Source organism: Myripristis murdjan, chromosome 11 (assembly GCF_902150065.1).
Source record: "Myripristis murdjan chromosome 11, fMyrMur1.1, whole genome shotgun sequence".
Classification (NCBI taxonomy): domain Eukaryota; kingdom Metazoa; phylum Chordata; class Actinopteri; order Holocentriformes; family Holocentridae; genus Myripristis; species Myripristis murdjan.
The window spans coordinates 25,326,527-25,348,235 of NC_043990.1; positions in this window are offsets into that span (position 1 = coordinate 25,326,527).

Consider the following 21,709-nt stretch of genomic DNA (forward strand, 5'->3'; position numbering starts at 1 on the left):
AACCGCTGCGTCTCCCTTGCCAACACATTTGCATGAGGCCCGCCCCCTGCGCGCGCCGACTGGCTAGAGCGCCGTGTAAAGGCGGATGCTTTTCGTGCGGTTGGATGGATCGACCCGTCAATCAGAGAGGGAGAGAGCTAAGCTGAGAGCGCGCGCGTGAGCCAACGCGTCCTCTCTGTAGTCCTGCCGACCGTATGAGGGAGAGAGGGAGGGAGAGAGAGAGAGAGAGAGAGAGAGAGAGAGAGAGAGAGAGAGAGAGAGCGACACACACACACACACACACACACACACACACACACACACACACACATACAGAGGGGGTTTGTTGACAAGTCTAAAGTGCATTGTATTCATTTAATCATTTTCATTCAGTTTATGAGCTTTAGCAATACAATTCACCTACAATTTATGGCAATAATGCAAATTGAATTGACTTTAAAATGAGACAGTGAAAGGCAGAGAGAGAGAGAGAGAGAGAGAGAAAGAGAGAGAGAGAGAGAGATGTTATCACAAGACAGGGCTGTTTTCTTGTTATTTATTTTATTTTAGGTGCTGTATTTAGATGCTTTGGCAATCGTTTTTAAGCTAACAGTCATGCCAAAAACAAAAAACAAAAAAAAACAACACAATACTATCCTTCCACTGAGGAGAAAGAGACAGACAGACAGAGGGAGCAGAGGTTATTCATTCTGCTTTGATACCATTTTCCCACCTTAAATCCAACAGAAAACAGTCCTGTCTTGTGATAACATCTCTCTCTCTCTCTCTCTTTCTCTCTCTCTCTCTCTCTCTCTCTCTCTCTCTCTCTCTCATTGTCTCTTTCTCTCTGCTGCACTCACAAGCTGAGATAAAACTGTTTTCTGCCTGGTTGTTGACATGGTGTAGAGCGAGACAGAAAAGAGAGAGAGAGAGAGAGAGAGAGAGAGAGGGAGTGAGTGGGTAAAAGAGAGAGGGAGAGAGAGAGAAAGAGAGAGAGAGAGACGACTCCATGGTGTTGTAGTTGGTGCAAAATGAGGGGAGATGTGTTGCAGTCTGAACCGCCAAGGTCAGCCGGGACCTTGCTGAGAACGCCATAACCTTAAGCACAAGGTAAACGTCCATCACCCCACAGGAGCACTGCAGCACACTTTTATGGTATGCTGTGGTGTGTGTGTGTGTGTGTGTGTGTGTGTGTGTCCTTCAATCCAAGGCAAGCATCACTCACTCTGACTGAGGGAGACTTGAGTAACCACTGATAATAAAACCGGTTTCAACCAGAGTTTCTAAGAAATGAGAGGAAAGTGTTGAAACCGTGGTGGCGACAATGGCGATGACTTATTCTTTCAAGTAAAGTAATTATAACAAAATCTGTCTCTCTCTCCCTCTGTTTCTGTCTCTCCCTCCATTCCCCCCTCTCTAATTCAAATATCTATTATTGAAATGCCATTAATTGATATAAAATGAATCTCTTCGCCCCTTTCTCTCGCTCCCTAATTGAAATATGCCTTATTGAAATGGGATTAATATAATATGAATCTCTCTCTCCCTCTTTCTCTTTCTCTCTCTCTCCCCCTCTCTTTCCTTTTTACCTCTATGAATATTCATGGGCGTGTGTGTGTGTGTGTGTGTGTGTGTCCATGGGCAACAGAGGGTTGCCACGGGAGACAACCCATCTCAGTCTGTCCACATCCTCACATCCGTCTCTCCCCTCTTTCATCTCTCCTGTCCTCTTTCAGCATCCCACCATTAATCTACCATTCCTCACTTAGCGCTGCTTAGTGTTCTACTTTTCCCCAACTCCATTCTTCAGTTTTTTTTTTACCCCGTTGCCATTTTTTCCACATCATCACTCCATCCACCACTGTAAAAGAATATGCATCACAACAAGTCATTTTAGTTCAAATCTGAGTTTTTAAGCCTCTTCAACCCGGTTGTAAGTCATTACAAATGCATGATGCATAATCAAATGCCACAGAACTTTATTATAAATTCTACTGGAGATCCCAACATTTCCAGTGATATCAATTAAATCCCGCTGAAATCCAGGGAAACACATGTAAAATGATGCACAAGACATGGATATTTTCTATGCTGCAGCCAAGAAACAATGGCATCTTGGATTTGAATATTTCACTCAATGTAAATGTGATGTAGCCTCAACAAAGATTATATCATGTGACATTTTTCTACAATATGGAAAAAAAATTCTAACTTTGAGGCTACTTAAGGGGAAATTCAAGGAGTTAAATGGGTTAAAAAAAAAAAAGAAAAAAAGTGACATAAGGAGGTGCCCTTATGTCAAGATACCACATGATGCAGGAAAATATATTACTTGGAAGCAAGTTGAATAATCACCCTTATGTCAGATTTTTTTTCACTTAATTTAAGAAAAATACATTAAAAATGCATGACTTCGTAAGATGAACATTTTCTGCAGTGAGCACGGTACAATGGGGACAGACTGGAAGTGGAAGACGTGAAGATTACAGCATGTAGCTGTGATTTCAGGCCTATTCCCTCAGCGGGAAGTGATACAATCTTATTCATGCCAGTTGATGGGCAAGTTGGCAGCCTGCTAATGAAATTCAAACCTCCATTCATGTCTCAGTGTGTGTCTATGACTGCACGTGTGTGTGTGTGTGTGTGTGTGTGTGTGTGTGCGTGTGTGGTGTGTAACGGTGCTCTGTAAACTGTCTAATCGACCTTTCCGGCCTCCGTAAAGGACAGCTCCTCCACCCTTCTCCTTCCGGACGCCCCCCCCTCTTCCTTCTCCTCTTTCCACCATCCTCCTCTGACTCTTCCACTCTTCCTGTCTTTTTTGTTCATTTCTTCATTCATCTATTCATTCATCTCACACAATATCTCATTGCTGACTGTTTTTGCCAAAACCTTTTGGAAAGAATGCATCTCACTACATCATTCTTCCAGGTCGCAACAAGCCACCCTACATTATACCAATTGGCCTTCCAGCTTCCTCCACACCTCTGCTCACTACCTCCTCCTCCTCCTCCTCTCTTTGCTCCCCGTCTCACTGGCTGTCAAGAGTAAGAGAGAGGGAGAGAGAGAGAGAGGGAGAGAGCTGATGAGTGAGAGTCAAGGGAACAGGAATGTGTCCTAGCGGCTAATTACCGACACTGATGATTAAACACGGTGTTAAGGGGTGTGTGTATGTGCAGGGGTGGGGGGGGTTTGGAGGGGCGGTCAACTTTCAGTAATGCCAATCAATACGAGGAAAAAAAAAAAAAAGAGGCATGAAGGCTCAATCAGTCTGCCACACACTGACCTACAGTGTAATAGCATTTTTTTACTGCCGTCCTGTCTTGTTTCAAGAACCAGTCGAGACAGGCCGCCGACCTTTTAAAAGAACTCCGACGAGATTCTCCTTACTCTCGTTTTAATGAACCCTCTTTTTTTCCCCATCCGAACCCTTCGCTTCTTTACTCGCTCTCATCTCCTTTCTCTGTGGCGGTGTAATGGGATTAGGGAAAATGTCTTGCGATGACCTCTCTCATCACAGGTCGCCATCTGCCATTTTGTCCGATGATGTAGACAGAAATGGGGAGTTAGGCTACTTTAGGCAATGCATCTGCATCACTAGGATTAGGCCACAGTCAGAACACATGCAGAAACCCTCAAAGCTCAGCGCTGTAGAGATACACGGTATCACCGGCTCAACCATCTTAGTATTCTGCCGGAGTCCAACCACCTGTTTCTAGTTAGGCGGCGACGGCAGGGCAGTAACTTTAAAATGGTCGGATGGAGGAGGAAATTGAGGTTTGCCAACAAGAGGAATTATTCCGGTGTGGTGCGGGAGCAACTTACTCAGCAGCTTCTGGGATGCCAAGATGTAAATCCTGCAACAAAGCCTGCCTCACCTGTTTAAAACAGCAGATAAGAGAATTTCATTAGCCTGGCTTTCAGTGGAGAGTTTTACTGTCCCATGATGCTCTAAAAGCTGCTTCCCAGGCTTTCCCCGTCTCGTCAAGAATACAATTGTGAGGAGGAACTAAACTCTTGGCATATTTTGGAGTTTTTAGCATGAAACTGGTCAAATTGGGTATAGAGTCTCAAACTGTATTAATCCCAACTAAACACTGACAAATACAGTTTAACATCTTTAACAGAGCCTATTACACTCCAGAAAATATACTATAATGTCTCTCCCAACTGCCAGAGATGTAAAACCTGTGATGGAGATTTTACTTCATATACTTTGGAATTGCTCATATCTGGAAGACTTTTTGAAGTGCATCATTAGAATAACCTCAGATACTGTAAAAACTGAAATTTCATCTGACCCAAGAGTCTGGATTTTGGGAGATGTAAAAAAAATCAAACAAAAGAAAAACACTTTGTATTTCTTGCAGGCACAGCTGCAAAATACTGTATTTTACAGAATTTGAAATCTTGAAAAAATCACTATTTTTCAGCCATGAACAAGCGAGAAATTCCCACTTCACCAGGGTTGTAGTAGGGAATATTTTGTGTTGATTTTCTGCCTTTTTTTTTCTTCTTTTTTTGTTATGTGTATCTATTGATGGAATGTCTTAAAAAAAAAAAACAGAAATTGGTCAAAACCTCCATATTTGCCCTCAAAAGCTCATCTCAGCCTCCTGTCGTTGCTCCTCCACAGTGCCATACAAACTTTTCAGGCCATTTTTCTCAGCCCATGCCCCTCACCTTCTTTTTTCCTCTCCCTAGACGGTGTTCATTGGTGCTAATGACCCTGTCTTTAAGCAGACCAATGGATGTGGCACCCTGGGCACTGAACCTGTTAATCATGAGGAGAAAAAGTGAGGAGACGGGGAGAAATGAAGGGAGGGAAGGGGGAAGATAAGGCGGGGGGGGGGGGGGGAGTTAGGCAACCATGACGATCACCTCAAATCGGACCATGATTCCACTTCACTGCCTTCACATAGAGAGGGAGAGGGGGAGCAAAATGGAGCGTTGGGGGGAGGTTAATGAGAAAATGAAGCTTATATGGGGAAAGAATGAGAGGGAAGGAGAGAGGAGAAGAAGGTAGCTACAGCAGTCTGACACATCCCTAATTAGTTGTGGTAATGAGTAAGGAGGAGAGGAGGAAAGAGAGGAGGAGGAGGAGGAGAGATGAAGCAGCAGCATTTTAAACACCTTTATACATCTGCAAATCCTCATCATATACTATTTTAGCAGAGGCTGTATATGCAGTAATTATATAGACACTTTTGTAGCTTATGGTCTAACTCACATTCAGAAAATATCATTATTGTTATGGTGTCGAATGACTGAATCGAATATTGTTCAGATTCCAGTATTAGTTTGACGCAGTATTTTATGATGTCAGTATAATTATAACACAATATTATTCTGGAGAATACAGATAAACACAAATACACACACCTGCACACACACCCCTCTTTTCATCTCCGCCGTCTTGTCTATTTCAGGCGTGCCCCCCCAACCTGCACACATATGTCGCTGACTCACTCGTACACACACACACACACACACACACACACACACACACACACACACACACACACACCTGTCACAGGCGAACACACACATTTCACTGCCATGGCTACCGCGAAGCTGACCCAGTTTCCATGGCGACAGAGACGGGGTCGGCGGCTGGCTGCCGTTCCACAGGACACGCCCATGTTTCACCCAGAGAGGAATGGGGGGATGAGGGAGATAGAGACAAACAGGTGGAGGGATGGAGGGAGATGGAGGGATGAGAAAGAGAGAGGGAGGGAGGGATGGAGAGAAGAGTATGGCAAAAAGAGGGAGAGAGGAAGTTGCAGAGAGATGAAGAGGAACCTTAAAAGGAAGGCAAGAAAAAAAAAGGATGGCAGAGAGAAAGAAAAATGTAATAACAAAATGGTGTGGGAGAGTAGCATCTCTAAATTATAGAGGATCCCGTCTGGTAAAGTGTTCATCATGTGGTAAAATGGAGGGGAAAAATATATGACTCACAATCCATTATAAAAGGTGGCCTAAAATGCCAACAAGAGGCGACTACTTGCATTTTAGGATGTCAACAGAATGTTATATCGATGAGGTGTTTTTGTGGGCCAACTCTTAACTTACTTCAATCATGTGCTCCCTTGGCCAGCCTCCATCAGATGTTTTTCCCATGGGGCTTTTGAACATTTAAAGTCAGGTTCTTTCCCATATCTTCCCATATATTCTTATACAGCTGCCACTGCATACAAGTGTAACTGATCCTCCAAGTTTGACCTGTCAGCAATCTCATCACATCACTGGGACTTTTCTTCTCCAAAATGAATGATGTGGATCCATCCCAGAAAAATAACACAATTTCAAGTGGTGAACCAAAGCACAAAAAAAAAAAAAAAATTAATGATGCACAACCACACATGTTTGTTTAGGATCCATTATCCATTAACCATTATAAATTCACTAAATCAAGAAACAAAATGCTCATGTTTATTCCAAAGGAGCCACTGTTTCTGCTTCTTAAAGGTAAAACTCACGATTGACCTCTCACCAACACTTGGGGATTAGAACAGCAAATGTAAACGCTTTCATGATTATAGGTTGAATCCCTGTTGTGTTACATCAGTCTGCAATAGACAGCAGCAAAAGTGGCTTGAATTTATGTAAAACAGTCAGATTATGATTTTTTCACTCTTTGGTCCTGAAAGTGAGAGGAAGGGAATGAGGATTTAAAGCACGAGAAATGCTGTTACCAACAACAAAGAGTAGGGACTGCTGATGTTGCCAGGCTTGGTTTTCTTTTTGGGAAAAAAAAAAACAAAAAAACAAAAAACAAAACAAAACAAAAAAACATTCACTTAAGTATCATTTTTTTCTTCTTTTTTTATCTACTTTTTGATTCTTGAATCAATATAATGAAAGGAACAAAAAACATTTTTGGAAATATGACTCATGATGTACTGTCTTTAGAAATGTATGATTCAACTTTCTCCCATGGTCTAATGTTAAAAAAAAAAAAAGAACAAAAATCACAATAAATCAGAATACTTGTAGAATCGCAATAATTAAAAATCGCATATTGAAAAGGCACCCAAGTATTGTGATAGTATAGAATCAGGTGATAAGCTTAATCCCAGCCCTGGTTTCTTATAGGTGCACTGACATGGAGGTATGGCTGCAACAAAAGGTTTATCACTTTGCACTTTAAATAAAAGCAAAAGTGCAGCTTTACAAAGCAGATTGACTGCAAGGATTACAGCGCTGTTACGTTCTAGATTACAGTACAAGTACAAATATTATTAGCTGTCCATAAGCATGGCATCAGAAATTGCTCAAGCATAAATTGCTTCTGCATCAAACCTGCACAAGCTACGAATACGGAGGAAATATTTACTAATTGAAGTCTAATTTACCCATGATAGCAGCTGTGTTAACCTCAGCCAAATAGCCATTCATCAAACCGCAGCCGTATTGATTTATGTTTATGCTTGGCTGCTGGATCGCTAATTTGCTGACCATGCCGGCCGCTTAACAGCAAGAAACATCACAGTAGTTCTGTCAGGAATGATGGGGTTTGGTATTTTCAGTTTGCATTGTTGTTTTTTGGTACTATCACTATTATACAATAAATTGCATCGTTGAGCCATGTTTTATTTTGACCCTGTTATTTTTTTTCCTCCTAAAAATGAAAACTCTGCCCTGTTCATCATTTGCAACCTTTTCCGGGTCTGCTGAGTGAAATATGTTGCTCATGTTTCTACCCCTGGATTTTATGTCAGCCTAACAAGCTGGGAACAGTGAGTTTAGGTGGCTTTACGGCATCAGCTTGAAGAGTAAAAGGCAGCAATAGGAAGCAGAGGGCAAGGAGAGGCAATGACGGTATATGCCATATAAGAATACCTTCTCATTTCTACACTTTTCTGCTGACCTCTGCTCTCTTTTGCTAATTACCAAAACCTCTGTCTGCTCTGCCCCCTCTCTCATGAAAATGAGGTCTGAGGCTGAGCAAAGTTGAAAACCAGTTCTATTCTTGTAGATATAAATGTATTGCAGCAGACAGGAGTTGATGTATGGTCGAAAGGCCCTAAAATAACTGCTGAGGTAAATTTAGGTGCAGCTCACCGCCGGCAAAATACAAGAGGATGTATGAATGAGAGTGGAGGTCTTAATTGGGCTGTGTCTCCATTTACTATGACTGAGATAACAGGTGGTGACCATTTCTGGTTTATTTGTTTGTGTGTGTGTGTGTGTGTGTGTGTGTGTGTGTGTGCGTTTGTGTGGAGAGAGAGCCAGAAGAGAGAGTACAAGTCGAAGGTGACAGGGATTTTCACTTCAAAGGCAGTCAAGAGCACAGCCCAGATTAAAGCACAACGGGAATCAAAGACCCTCAGGTGGTAGGCAACACACAGGTGTCCCCCGAATGTGTGCATACGCGCCGATGTGTGTGTGTGTGTGTGTGTTTGTATGTCGCAGGAAAAAGAACCCATCTATTTTTATCTCTCTTATCTCTTCCTACACCTCTCTGCTTCCCTGCTCCCTCTCTGTCGTCTTTTGTCAGAGCGGCTGTGTTGATTCAGGACTTTCAATATGGGATTGTCACTGTCAAAGATAAAGGAAGATTTCCCACCCACTGCCAGGACAAGTGTGTTTAACATTCGAGGCGCACAAAATTTGAGGAACCTCTCTATCGAGCAGCATCCCCTTTGGCACAAAAAACAACGAAAAAAATTACACTGACTGAATATTTATTGTAGAAGTGATTAATACTACACTGGTGATCTATAGGAAGCCTGTAATCTAACTGCATTGAATCAGACTCCAAGTGTGTATGAATATGTTGTTATTTTATTAGAGTCCCATGGTCTAAATGTGGTTTCTGAGATTTTTCAACCACGCCAGATGGACTCAGAGGTTTGTCTTTTTCCATACTGAAGGCCAAACGACAAATTTTGATTGGATGGAAAGATTGTAATCCGCCAACATTTGCCCAATGGAACAGGGATATGTAGATTAGATGCACTATTAGGGGGTGAGTAGACAAGTTTACATGGACATGGCAACCTTTCCTAGGTCATGCTGATGCTTTAGGCTCTGATAACTTTATGGCCGAGTTAAGTCTTTGGCTTCAGCTTTGAAAATGAAGTATTGTAAATCCAGAAGAACAGACACCCATTGCTCCAAAAGCCCATTCTTCTGAAAATACACACTCTGGAGTTGTTGGAGTTCAGCCACTGCCAGTGTTATGTGTTATGAGTTTTGAATCCCTGCTGAGAAATGCACCCATCCCTGTTTATCCTAACCTTAACCTGAGGAATCTCCTGCAGAAACTTCACTTAAAATTTAAAGAGTGGACTATTAAGGATTCAGAATAACAGGCATCAGTTCTGTTGGACTAATGGGCTTTCAATCCAATGGGACATATTTTGGACTACTGGGGTTTTTAAATAATTTGGACCGATGGGCAGTCCCCAAATATGGAGATGGCCATAAAAAAACATCTGGGTAGCAGCTGCCATGTCTGTGTTTTTGGCTGATCTGTTCTTTTTGTCCAAGGAGTACAAAAATATTAAGAGGAAGAGAATCAATACGGCCCTGTGATGGCTAGCCAACCACTTAGCTGATAAGAATTTGGATTTTAAAACAACACTGATCAAGTTCAGGTTATAAAAATGTATTTTTTTCCATTAAAAGTCACACATTTTGGAAAAAAACCATTATTTTCTCTCATAGACAATACATTTTGTGATCTGGAGTTTTGAAAGTGCTAACAAGTGGCAAGATGGCTTTGTGGCCTATCATCAAATTTTAGGGGAGACACTTTTGTCACGAAAACAGTGAGATCTTGATATTTTTAATACCAGCACAAAATATTATTCTATTGGCAGCTTTAGCATGCCTATAAAAACTCCTGGCATTTAAAACCTACCAGGCTTGCCAAACTGCCTTCCATATTTTCCCCTTACCCATTTATAAACCAGCATCTCTCTTACAAACACACACCACACAATCACACATGTGCAATACACACACACACACACACACACACACACACCCTTTTCACCCTCCTATGCTGGTTCAGAGATTCCCAGAAATCGATTTAATAGCCAAGAGGGGATTGGGGGAAAACATGGTGTGAAGCAGGGGGGAACAGGGGGTGTCAAGAGAAAAGGAAAAAACTGAAAGGGGGTAAGAACTGGGAAGAAGATCACAGTAAAAAAAAAAAAAAAGTGTAGAAAAAAATAGAGAAAGTGAGCCTTGTGAAAGGACAAAGGAGGGGGCATGTGTTCCTAAATAACACACAAATCTAAAATCTATATCTACATGAAATTCCTCGGCTTGCGCCTCCTGCCAGAGCTCACACGTTTCCTGCTCCAGTGTGTGTTTTTCACACCAATAAAAAGATCTGGGTGTCAGGGGAAAGAGAAGCCCTCTGACAGCCAGTCAGATGAGCAGCAGTAGGTGTTTACCTCTAAATGAGAATTTAAATGGATTTCCTTTAGTTTAGTGGAGAGGAGAGAGACGTCTGTGTGATTTTCTGGAAGAGCGGAGTTTGCAGACAATTTTGTCTGCATAAATATTTGAGTGTGGCAAATCTCAGTAAATAGATAGATAGATAGATAGATAGATAGATAGATAGATAGATAGATAGATAGATAGACTGAGCAGGGATGCATGGATGATGGGAGGAGAGAGGAAGAGGAAGCCACTTTAGACTATTGACATTTACTTTGAGCTTCACCTGGGAAGTGAAGTGTGCAAAAGTAGCGTTAGGGGGAGAGGGAGAAATAGGGTGGACAAATGTGCACACCTACATGCAAACTCATGCACCCACACATACACACTCATGCGCACACTCTCTCACCATGAGTGGCCCCTTTCCAGTGCCTACTTCAGAGTGATAACCGTGCAGACAAGCATTAGAGATTGTAACCCAGTGGAGAGCACCCTGCGTGGGCCACAGGGCCGGACCTCTCAGCCTCCCCTGCCGCTGGCCACGGCTCTTCACACACCCACTCCCCACTCCACTGCCACAGAGGAGTGTGTGAACTCCATTTACCACCCCACCTACTCAAGTAGTATCATGCAATCCTGAAAGTGTTTCTCTCTCTCACGCACACATACACACTGTGTGAGGAGCATAATGCATCAGCTAAACACATGCTCTCTCCTCCTGCCGTCTTGGCTGTCTTCCAAGTACGCACACATACACACACACACACACACACACACACAAGCACTCACATATACACACATGTGTGCAAATACACACACAAATACACTTACACAACCTGACAAGTGTCTGCTCCGGTGCAGGTTGCCATAGCAACACGGTCGGCAGCATGCTTGCTCTTTGGCTTCACCGAGCGTGACACCAAGGCTAGTGAGTGCATGTGCATACACACACGCATGCGCGCGCACACGCGCACATATTTGCGCAGCATACATACTACACTTCCATATGATTGCAAATGCAGGGCTACATGAACCAATACTCTCTTGCGCAACAGGAACAGCACAGTGTGAATTTCATCCTTATAATTATTTTATAATGTCAGGACAGAGGTGATGCAGTGAGAAGAGTGTCAGCATGGTGAAAATCATGTTGATCAATACTGCCATCTACAGCAGAAACACTGTATGTACATCAACAAACACCAAGATCTCAAGCTGTGAATTTATAGATTTTCACTCCACTTTTTGCCATTATGAGATAAATGGATACATTTTGAGTTAAAAAAAAAAACAAAACAAAAACAAAACAAAAAAAAAAACGATGTATACAGGTGGAAAAATTAAAGGATTAGCCAGTATGAAGTGTCGTGGCGTTTGGCCACAACAAGCCACTAGAGAAGCCTCAGTGCACCTTGCCATGGATTTTCCAAGTCGCTGGAACTCCACTGGGTGAATGGAACACGTTCTTCCAAAAGATCCTGTGCATAGGGAGGGAAATTATATATTATAGCTGGGCTGCAGTGCATGAAGCCCTCATTACAAAGACAAATGCACATTTGAGAGTTGAGTGGTACAGAAACCATAGGCTCTGGTCTGTAGGAAAAAGCTGTTGTGGTCAAATGAGTCATCCCTCACTGTATTCTGCAAGTGGGCAAGTGCATGTGCGTGGGATGCAACAAGAGAACGCTACAGGCCTGAATCTTGGGCCCCCGTACAGGGCAGGGGTCCACTGTTTCTCTGATACTTTGGGGGGCATTTTCCACTCGTCCCCTTAGAGGGAAGGAAGGCTCACTGCCACTCACCATAGAGTTATTCTGATTAAATATTTCTATCCTGATGGGGGTGGTATCTTCCAGGATGACAACACCCCCATCACCAGGGCACAAGGGCTCACTGAATGGTTTGATGAGGATGAAAAGGATGTAAATCATGATGCTATGGCCTTCACATCTCAAACCAGCTGAGCACCAACGGGGATTTTGGAGCTTCATGTTACCCTTTAATGGCCAACTCAACCGTTTGGTAGAGGCTTGTAAAAATAAAACTATGTGGTCAACTTTTAAAATAAACATGTTTTTTTGTCATTTGTGTCCCAAATAACTAAAATATGCAAGGAAATAATTTTCTCATGTTTTGTTCTTGGTCCGGCCATTAAAGGGTTAATGTGCTCAAAGATGAAAGAGAGAAGTTCAGGACCACGGTCAGTGACTTATCAAGCCCCTGCAATGAGCACTTGTAACCACTAGAGGGCACACCTTCACGTCAGCCACATGAATTCCTCTGATAGTGCTTTGTCTTTGCTATGTCTTTTTGGAGTTTTCCTGCATTGTTTTTACAGTATCCACCCTGCTAAGGTGCCCTTGAGCAAGACACTGAATCCCACAGCTCAGATCCACAGCTGCTGTTCAAAATAAAAGGCTCTTTCCCTACAGGAACAAATATAGGATTGCATCCAAATCAGACTGCAGTGGTTATCAGTGTTGCTCTGACTCTGATGAAGAAGGATGGTAAGAATTTCTCAGTAACTGACCGCTTTAATTGACATTTCCATTTTCCTCTGCAGAGCTGAGAAGAGGGCATAAAGGTCAGTCTCCTGGTGGTCTATGTGATCACATAACCACTGTCATGTCATAAAATATCAACCAAAAGAAATCATCAGCAATTATTCTGTCATAATGAAGTATCAATGATAGGATGAATGTTCCTGAAATACAGAGGAGGTTCAGAGGTTGCTTCATAATGTACATAAAAAGACCAATAAATTCATATTATTTTACGTTGATTTAAAATAATTTTTTTTTATTTTTACAGACTGTAAATTTTAAAGTCTAGTAAAATGTTTGGAGTGAGTAAATAAATAAATAAATAAATAGATAAATCAATCAATCAATCATTATGATGTATATATATATATATATATATATATATATATATATATTTTTTTTTTTTTTTTTTTTTTTTTTTTAACCCTTTTTCTTTTGTTGTAACACAAAACATGTTTTATTGGGTCAGCGGGAAGCCCACCGCTGCAACCTGGCCCTGGTTTGAACTTATGGATGAGGTGTTGGGACAGAGGCCGTCCATCGCCCCCCCCCTGTCCTGATATCCTCTCTCCCTGAGGACACACCAGGGCCAGCTGCAGCGGTGGGTCAGCAGGAGGAGGAGGAAGATGAAGAGGGACAAGAGGAGGAGGAGCCAGTCCCAGGACCCCGGAGGAAGAGGAGGAGGGAGAGGGAAGATGAGATGCTGGACCTCTTGAGGGAGGACATGAGGCAGCAGAGGGAGGCGGAGCAGAGGAGAGAGAGAGAGCCAGGAGAGGATGGAGAGGCTCTTCTCTCTCCTCGAGAGACTGGTGGAGCGGTGTTAGTTTTGTTTATATTGTATATAGTTAATTAGTTGTAGTTATTCATTTTAGGTATCTATTTATTTAATTTCAATTTTATATTGTATATAGTTATTTCATTTTATAGTTATGTTGTTCTGAATTCCTGCTGTAAATACGTTTTTATGTTTTAAAAATTAAATTATTGTTATATTGTCACATGTCATCTTGCAGTTAGTACTTACAACTTAAGTACAATTTATAAGTGTTAGCAAACAGCATCAAGTGCTACTTTTCAGGAACAACAAGGGATTTAATAGAAAATAAATCTTAACATTTACAACTATTTACACAATTACAACAGAACAAACTATTTACAATTTACAGATTATTATTAAAAAATATGTACAATTTATAATTATGAACAAAAACAAATGTCAATAAATACATTACTAATAAAATTCCTAACTATATACAATAACAGGCTGAACAGGAGTCCCTGGCAGTGCTGCTGGGATGGATGGGATGCCACAATAAAGACCCTGGTGTCTTCTGTCGGTCAGTCAGACATCATCTGGGGTGGTATTCAGGGTGTTTGGGGGTCCGGTCTCCACTGTCCACCACATCGTCCTGGGTTTGCAGGGGTGACTCGATCGACGGCTGCCATGTCACTAAGAATTTTTTAAGAAAGAGGCAAGAATTATTACATAGTTTAATAACAGAAATATAATGATAATAAATTATTACAACAAACAAACCATCTACAAAACAATTCAGGTGGGAAAAATGGCTTTAAAGTTATGTTACTTACCAACTAAAGATAGTCATGATCAGGGTTACCCTCCTCCAGAGCAGACTCCTCCGCAGACAGACGGTCCCGCCACAGAGCACCACTGACAGCCTCCAACCCGTTCTCCCCCTCACCCTCCTGCATCACGTCCTGCACCTCATCCTCTGGGGGCACGATGTCACCAGCTCCCAGGCAGATGTTGTGCAGGACGGCACATGCTGTTATGACCTAAAATGAACAAGAATTACTCAATAATTTTGATTTACTCTGTTTCAGTACTCAAAAATAAGAATCATGTTTTGTGATGACTTACCCGAGGCACAAAGATGTGGTGCACCTCCAGCACTTGTAAAAAAATGGCCCTAAACCTGCTCTTCATCATTCCAAAGGCACGCTCAATAATAGAGCATGCCCTGGAATGATGGGCATTAAAGCGCTGGGCTCCCACACCTTGCACTGGCTGTTTGTAGGGAGTGATGAGGGGAAGTGGATGCTGGAGGCACGAGTACCCGCCGTCTGCGAGGATGCAGTGCCCTGGAGGAGGGTAAGCAGCCTGTCTGTACAGTGGGCTGTGCCGGAGTACTCTGGCGTCATGCACCGACCCCGGCCAGCCCACGTATGTGTCTAAAAAGCGGCCCTGATGGTCACTGACTGCCTGCAAAATGATGGAGGCAAACAGCTTCCTGTTCATATAGCACTGACCATCAGGGCCGCTTGGTGGCTTTATCCTGACATGGCAGCCGTCGATCGCACTAGCAGCTTTAGAAAAAGCTTGGTGTCTTGCCAGCCCTGCAAACCCCCGAGTTACTGCCGCTAGGTCTTCTGCGGTCTTTGGGAGGTGGATGACCTTTTGGCGAATGGCCACCACCTCCTCAGTAACTCGGTAGATGATCCGGATGGACAGTGAAGCGAGGCATCCCAAACACCCTGGAAACCACCCTGTACGATGCCCCACTCGCCAGCCAGAAGAGGAACACCAGGGTCTCTAGTGTGGCACCCCATCCATGCCTCCAATCCTGGTGGGGCAGGTTCAGCAGCACTGCCAGGGACTCTCTGCTCAGCCTGAAGTCCTGCCTGGTGTCTAGTCCATTAAAAAACCTGTCCAGGACAGGTACGGCCAGGTTGACTCTGCAGTAGGTCTGGTCTGAAGGAGTGGAAGAAGAGGAGAAGAAAAATGATTAATTAAACTATTACTACATACTTTTAGTTTATAACATGAATCTAGTTCATTTTAGAGCTTAAACACATAATGCAAAATCTGTTTATCCACTTATCATTCCATCTAGGCTTATCAATCTAGTTTGGATGATTCATGACCAAAATATGTAATCTATTTTTAATATTAAATCAAGGTCAGGGTTTTTAACTATTAATCAAGGTTATATGGCATTAACCACGACCCGATCTACAGTTAACCTGTCTAGCATTAACATGATGTAGGCTATTTGTATACCAACTACCCCTAACTGTTTATTAGCTAATAATAATAACATTACTGTGGGCTCAAATAACAAGTTTACCTCTGCACGGTCCTCTCTCAGCCGGAGATATACGAGCTGCCGGCGCTGACAGAGTGAGCGGACACTCCTCTCCTCTTCCTCCAGAGCGAAGAACATCAAAAAAAATAAAATAAACAAAATTACCTCTGGATCCATTCTCTTTCTTTCTTTCTTTCTTCCTCTCTCCTCTGTTGATTCTTTCTTTCTTTCTTTCTTTCTTTCTTACTTACTGTTTTGTCTTGTCTGTCTATCTTTCTGTCTCCGGAGTTTGTTGTCTTTCGGGGGCTTGGCCAGCAGTAACGGTGACGTGAGGGGAACAGTGGTAACACAACCAGGAAATACTCCGAAGGCTAGATTGTCCCATTTGGTCGACGGGGACGACGCATCCTTCGAAGGATGCAGACCCTGAATTGGGACACAGCTAAGGTGTTATACAAGTGCTGTGGCCCCTTTAAGGGATAGTACAGTGTGCCGTGTGGTGCACAGTGGCTGTGCAGTCGGGAGTGTGTGTGTGTGTCACTGGCAACTGGGGGCCAAGCGTGTTGTAAAGGTAGCTGCAAACGAGAAGAAATAAGGTGTGTGCCCTTAGCGCTTTTGTCAGAAAAATAAATGCAGGAACTCCTCAAGACTCAAGCCCGGTTTGCGTGTGTTACTTGGCCACTCAGCCATAAAGAAAAGGGGGTTAGCCCCTAAGTTTGCTACCAACTTTGGCCTTGGAGCAGAAAATAAGTCTCCCCTGTGCGTTCCGACTACGGTCTGAGCACGGAAGCAGGAAAGGTTAACAAAGGCTTAATTAGCAGCATTTAACAGCCACAACACAACCTTTCTTTGTAAAAGTCCAACACTGAAGTTCCTGAACTCCGTCCTTCGGGGGTGGTTCCTGTGGTGGAGACACAATTAACAACGGCCCCGGCCCCGTAATATTACCCTGAAGTTCCTGCGGTGAAGGCCCGTTTCCACCAAAATGTTCCTGGTAGTATCTGGGGGGCAGGAGCCACTACAGGAGCGTCCTCTCGCTCAGCCCTCTCACCTGCCGTGTCTCCACTGAGAGGGCCGAGTAGGAGGAAGGTTCCTGTAAAGTTACCAGGCGGTTGGTGACCATGACCGGGACATCAAAATGCCTGTTGTTAAAAAAGGCTGTTGTTAGTGTTAGCTAAAGTCCGCTAAAACTAACATTAGCGCCCCTAAAAATGCCGGCTAAAAAATGTGTTGTTAGCATTAGCTAATGTCCGCTAAAGCTAACGTTAGCGCCCCTAAAAATGCCGGCTAAAAAGTGTGTTGTTAGCGTTAGCTAACGTCCGCTAAAGTTAACGTTATCGCCCCTAAAAATGCTGGCTAAAAAGTGTGTTGTTAGCGTTAGCTAACGTCCGCTAAAGTTAACGTTATCGCCCCTAAAAATGCCGGCTAAAAAGTGTGTTGTTAGCGTTAGCTAGCACGTTAGCGTTAGCTTGGTAGTGTTGGCCGTGTTGCTAGGGACGCCTGCTTCTGTTGACATCACATCGCACCGTGAGTAAACCCAGGAGGTTTTCGGGGCCGCTCAGAGTCCCTACCCTGAGGCAGGGCCGTTTTTTAGCCCCTGTAAAGGTTCCTGAACTCTCTCCTTCAGGGTAGTTCCGGCGGTGGAGACACGCGACAACGGCCACGGCCCCGTAAAATTACCCCAAAGTTCCGGCGGTGGAAACGGGCCTAATTATAACCCCTTTGTTCAGTTCTGCACATATACACCACCTCAACATCATATCTTGTGATGATGTGTATTATTTCTAGTCATTAAAGGCATTATGTGACTGAGGGCCAACAGGAAATTATCCTGCACTATCTCTCAGTGAAAATGCACCTTGAATAATGGAATTTGAAGTCCCCGTCACGCCAGCCACAAGTGTGAGATAGTGACAACAGGAACGGCACACTTCGCCCAGACGAGCAGCAGAGCCAGCACTCTTCTCGCAGAGATGGACTTCAACCGCACCTGGCAGGTTTACTCTGAGGACAACCTGGAGTTTCTCAAAGCAACAGGTGAGGCAACAGCTAAAGATGCTCAATAATATTCAGATTTACAGTTTGCTTGTGTCCTATACAGCACTTTAATGTAGTTTTTAACTTAAAGGTGTAATTGAAATGATGCTCAAAATGCGTAAGGATGTCAAGCCGGTGATAGTGATCCAGCAGAAGGGGGGCGACATCACCTTTACAATCAAGACTCCCCTCTGCACCAAAGTCAACTCGTTCACCATTGGCAAGGAGTCAGAATTCACTGCTTTGGATGGCAGGAAGCTCAAGGTAACTCAGTGAATGCATGATTATGTCACCTATGTTTTACACTGTACCTTCCAAGTGTACATTTGCACATTTCCAGTTTCTATCCTAACCCTAAGCAGCCATCAGTCATTTGTGTTTCAGCAATAGTGCTGTTTTTTTCTGGTGCATTTTAGCATAAAGAGTGTGTTGTACACAACGGGAACAACATCACGTGGGTTTTCCTCCATAGTGGTGCCTCTGTGGTGATGGACTCTGTTGTTTTTGGTCATGAGTAGTGCTGTGACCGAGAAGGATGGGAAGCTTGTCACCAAGACGGAGAAGTTCACCTCTGTCCGAGAGATACAAGGAGAGGACATGGTTGAGGTCAGACACATGCATTTCCTTTTTTCAAAATTGCTGTACAATACACCGGGCCTAAACCATATATTGTTATCAGATCATTAATCTAGATATGAACATGTGTGATATTAATACCTCAGAAGGAAACAATATGGACTGTAGGAGCCATTGGTATTGTTTGATAATTTTAGATAATTGCTTTATTTTGGTTGGATTTTAATATCTTTTTCTTTTTTTCTTTTTTTAATTATTTGTTCTGTTTATGTCTTGTTGTTTTTGTTTGGCATATTTAGTTTGGCAGAATTCGTTTTGTTTATTTGTTTATTTTGGGTTTGTTAACACTGGGCACCAAGGCTCTATAGGTTAGGGCAGGTATAGGACCAGCATGCACCTGGGTGGGTGTGGGATTTCTTTGTTCTCTGTTTGTTTGCTTGCCTTTGTGAAATAAACCGTTTAAAACATGGAAAATCACAATGGACAATAGACTCTTTTGCTTACGTAAATCATGCCCATGGTGCAGCAGTGGCCCTTTATTTGTAAGATTGATTCAAGTTTGTTTTTGAGAAATCTTTGATAAATGGCCACTACATGGATGATTTCAACTTCATGGTTCAACCCTTGTATTGTGTTAGAACGCTGCTGACACTTTAGTGCTAGCAGGTCAAATTTGACCTATGATTTAACTCGTAGTCTAGTAGCCAGCCCACAGAGCCCAATTGTGAACCGGGAAATGTTGAGTACACCAAAGTTTTATTGCAGAAATGTTAAGTATAGGTCCCCAGCATACAGAAACTGCTGGATGCAAATTTGCATATGTTGGGCAATTTACATAATCAGCACAATTAGCATAATTAGCATAATCGTCCATATTGACAATATACTTTGCTCTGTGTGGCCAATTTCTAGAATATTGGAGTGGTTTTAGAGGATGCTGAATTCATTTCTGGCATTTTCAGACTTCAAAATGTTAATTTTATAAAATATTTTGATTAATTTAGGCAGATTTTGATTAATTTTGGGCAGAATTTTAGGTTATTTTCATGGTAAGCACAAAAATCTTGCGTTTCAGAATCACAAGAGCTCTTGTTCTTTGGTGTGAATGTTGATAAACTATATTTGTTTAAATTTCTTGAATTTGGCTGTTGCAGCTAGCTGTTGTAGCTGCAATAAGTAAGTTGTAAAGTAAGGGAGCATAGGTATACCCAGGCTAGTTGTCAAGTGCTTGATATAAACATTTAAAAATGTACGAAAAACCATTCTACTTAATCATTAAGGGGCTAGTTTCACTTACTAACATGTCTTTCATTAGCCTGAGTATATTCTATATTCTCTCTTCGAATATGAGATTAGCCCAGTCCCCTTGTCTATCACTGATGACAATGGATGCCTCCAAAAGGGCAATAACTCAGTGCTTGTCCAGCAGAATTCCAGCCTGCAATCCCCACCCACCAGATGTTGTTACTGTGGATATGGCCTGTCAGTAACTGTGCTCAGAATTATGCAAGAATTTGTTATTCAGTTGCAGGATCCAAGTTATTTCAAATACCCGCATAACTTTTTCCTCCAGAAACGCATAACATTCAGCCTAACAAAGATTCATAGTTGATCCAAATAGCAATTTTGAATCTTCAGCTTCACTAAACCCTGAAAACAATGTATCAACATTCACACAAGAGCACTCATGATTCTGAAACGTAAGATTATATTTTACCATGAAAATAACCATAAAATTCTGCCTGAAATTAATCAAAATTTGCCTAAACTAATCAAAATATGTTATAAAATTAGCATTTTGAAGTCTGAAAATGCCAGAAATGAATTCAGCATCCTCTAAAACCTCTAAAACCACTCCAATATTGTAGAAATTGGCCACACAGTACAGAATATATGGTCAAAATGGACGATTAAGCTAATTATGCTAATTGTGATGTTTATGCAAATTGACCACCATATGCAAATTAGCATCCGGCAGTTTCTGTATACTGGGGACCCATACTTCACATTTCTGCAATAAAACTTTGGTGTACTCAACATTTCCGGGTTCACCTAGTTGGCTCCTAGACTATCAGCCCAAAATAGTCAAAAAACGCTGATTATCATCCAGTATTGTTTTCCACCTCATCACTAACTTATTTTGCATTCATATTCATATAAACAGTGTTTTCAATTTCATATTTGTTAGCCCTATGGACCTTTCATCATACAATACCACTTTTTTTCAATTATAAAAATGTTTAAATTCACTCCATTATATATCATACAGTGAAGACAGTGGATAATTATGTTATCTGACTATTATAGACTTATATTAGAACACACCTTATTAATTATTTTATTTATTTATTGTATTTAATATTATTAACCATAGTGACATCTATATAGATTCACATCAGGAGGAAGGTAAAAATTCATTTTTTTTTTTCATAAACCCAAACTTTATTTTGTTCAAAATAGCAAAGGCAAATTGACAGTGAAGAAGAAAATGAACAAGGGCTCTCTCAAATATATTGACAATGTAATGTGTGTGTGTGTGTGTGTGTGTGCTCATTCAAAATATTCCTTTCAATCTGATCATTGAACATTGGCAAGATATGCAGATGGCATCTGTACCTCATTGACCTGCCCAGTCATTTTTTGTGACAGTGACACAAACACATCACATCAAAAAGGTGAAATGTGCACATTCATGCGCACGTCTGATCTGTCCTGCCCACCTGTTTCAGACCTGTGCTCTGATCAGCCAATCGTTAGTGACCACGGTGACATCACAGTCATAGCAGGTCCCAGTGTGATGTCACCACGGTGACGTCACAGTCACAGCAGGTCCCAGTGTGATGTCACCACGGTGACGTACAGAGGGTGTATAAGGGACACAGCAGGGAGCAGATCTCCACCCCCAACACTTGCCTAACCACAAACCGAGCCGAAACCGAGCTGAAACATGCAGAAATCTCATGCATTGACCCAGAAGAAAATTCCCTGGGAAGAACGTGCAAAGGAGCAGGAAGAGAGAGAAAAAGAGATCAACATGATCCAGGAAGACCCACTCAAAGACACCAAAATGCCCCAGGAGCAGGAATCTGAGCTGGGGCACAAACTAGAACAAGAACTGATGGAAGACAAAGTGTT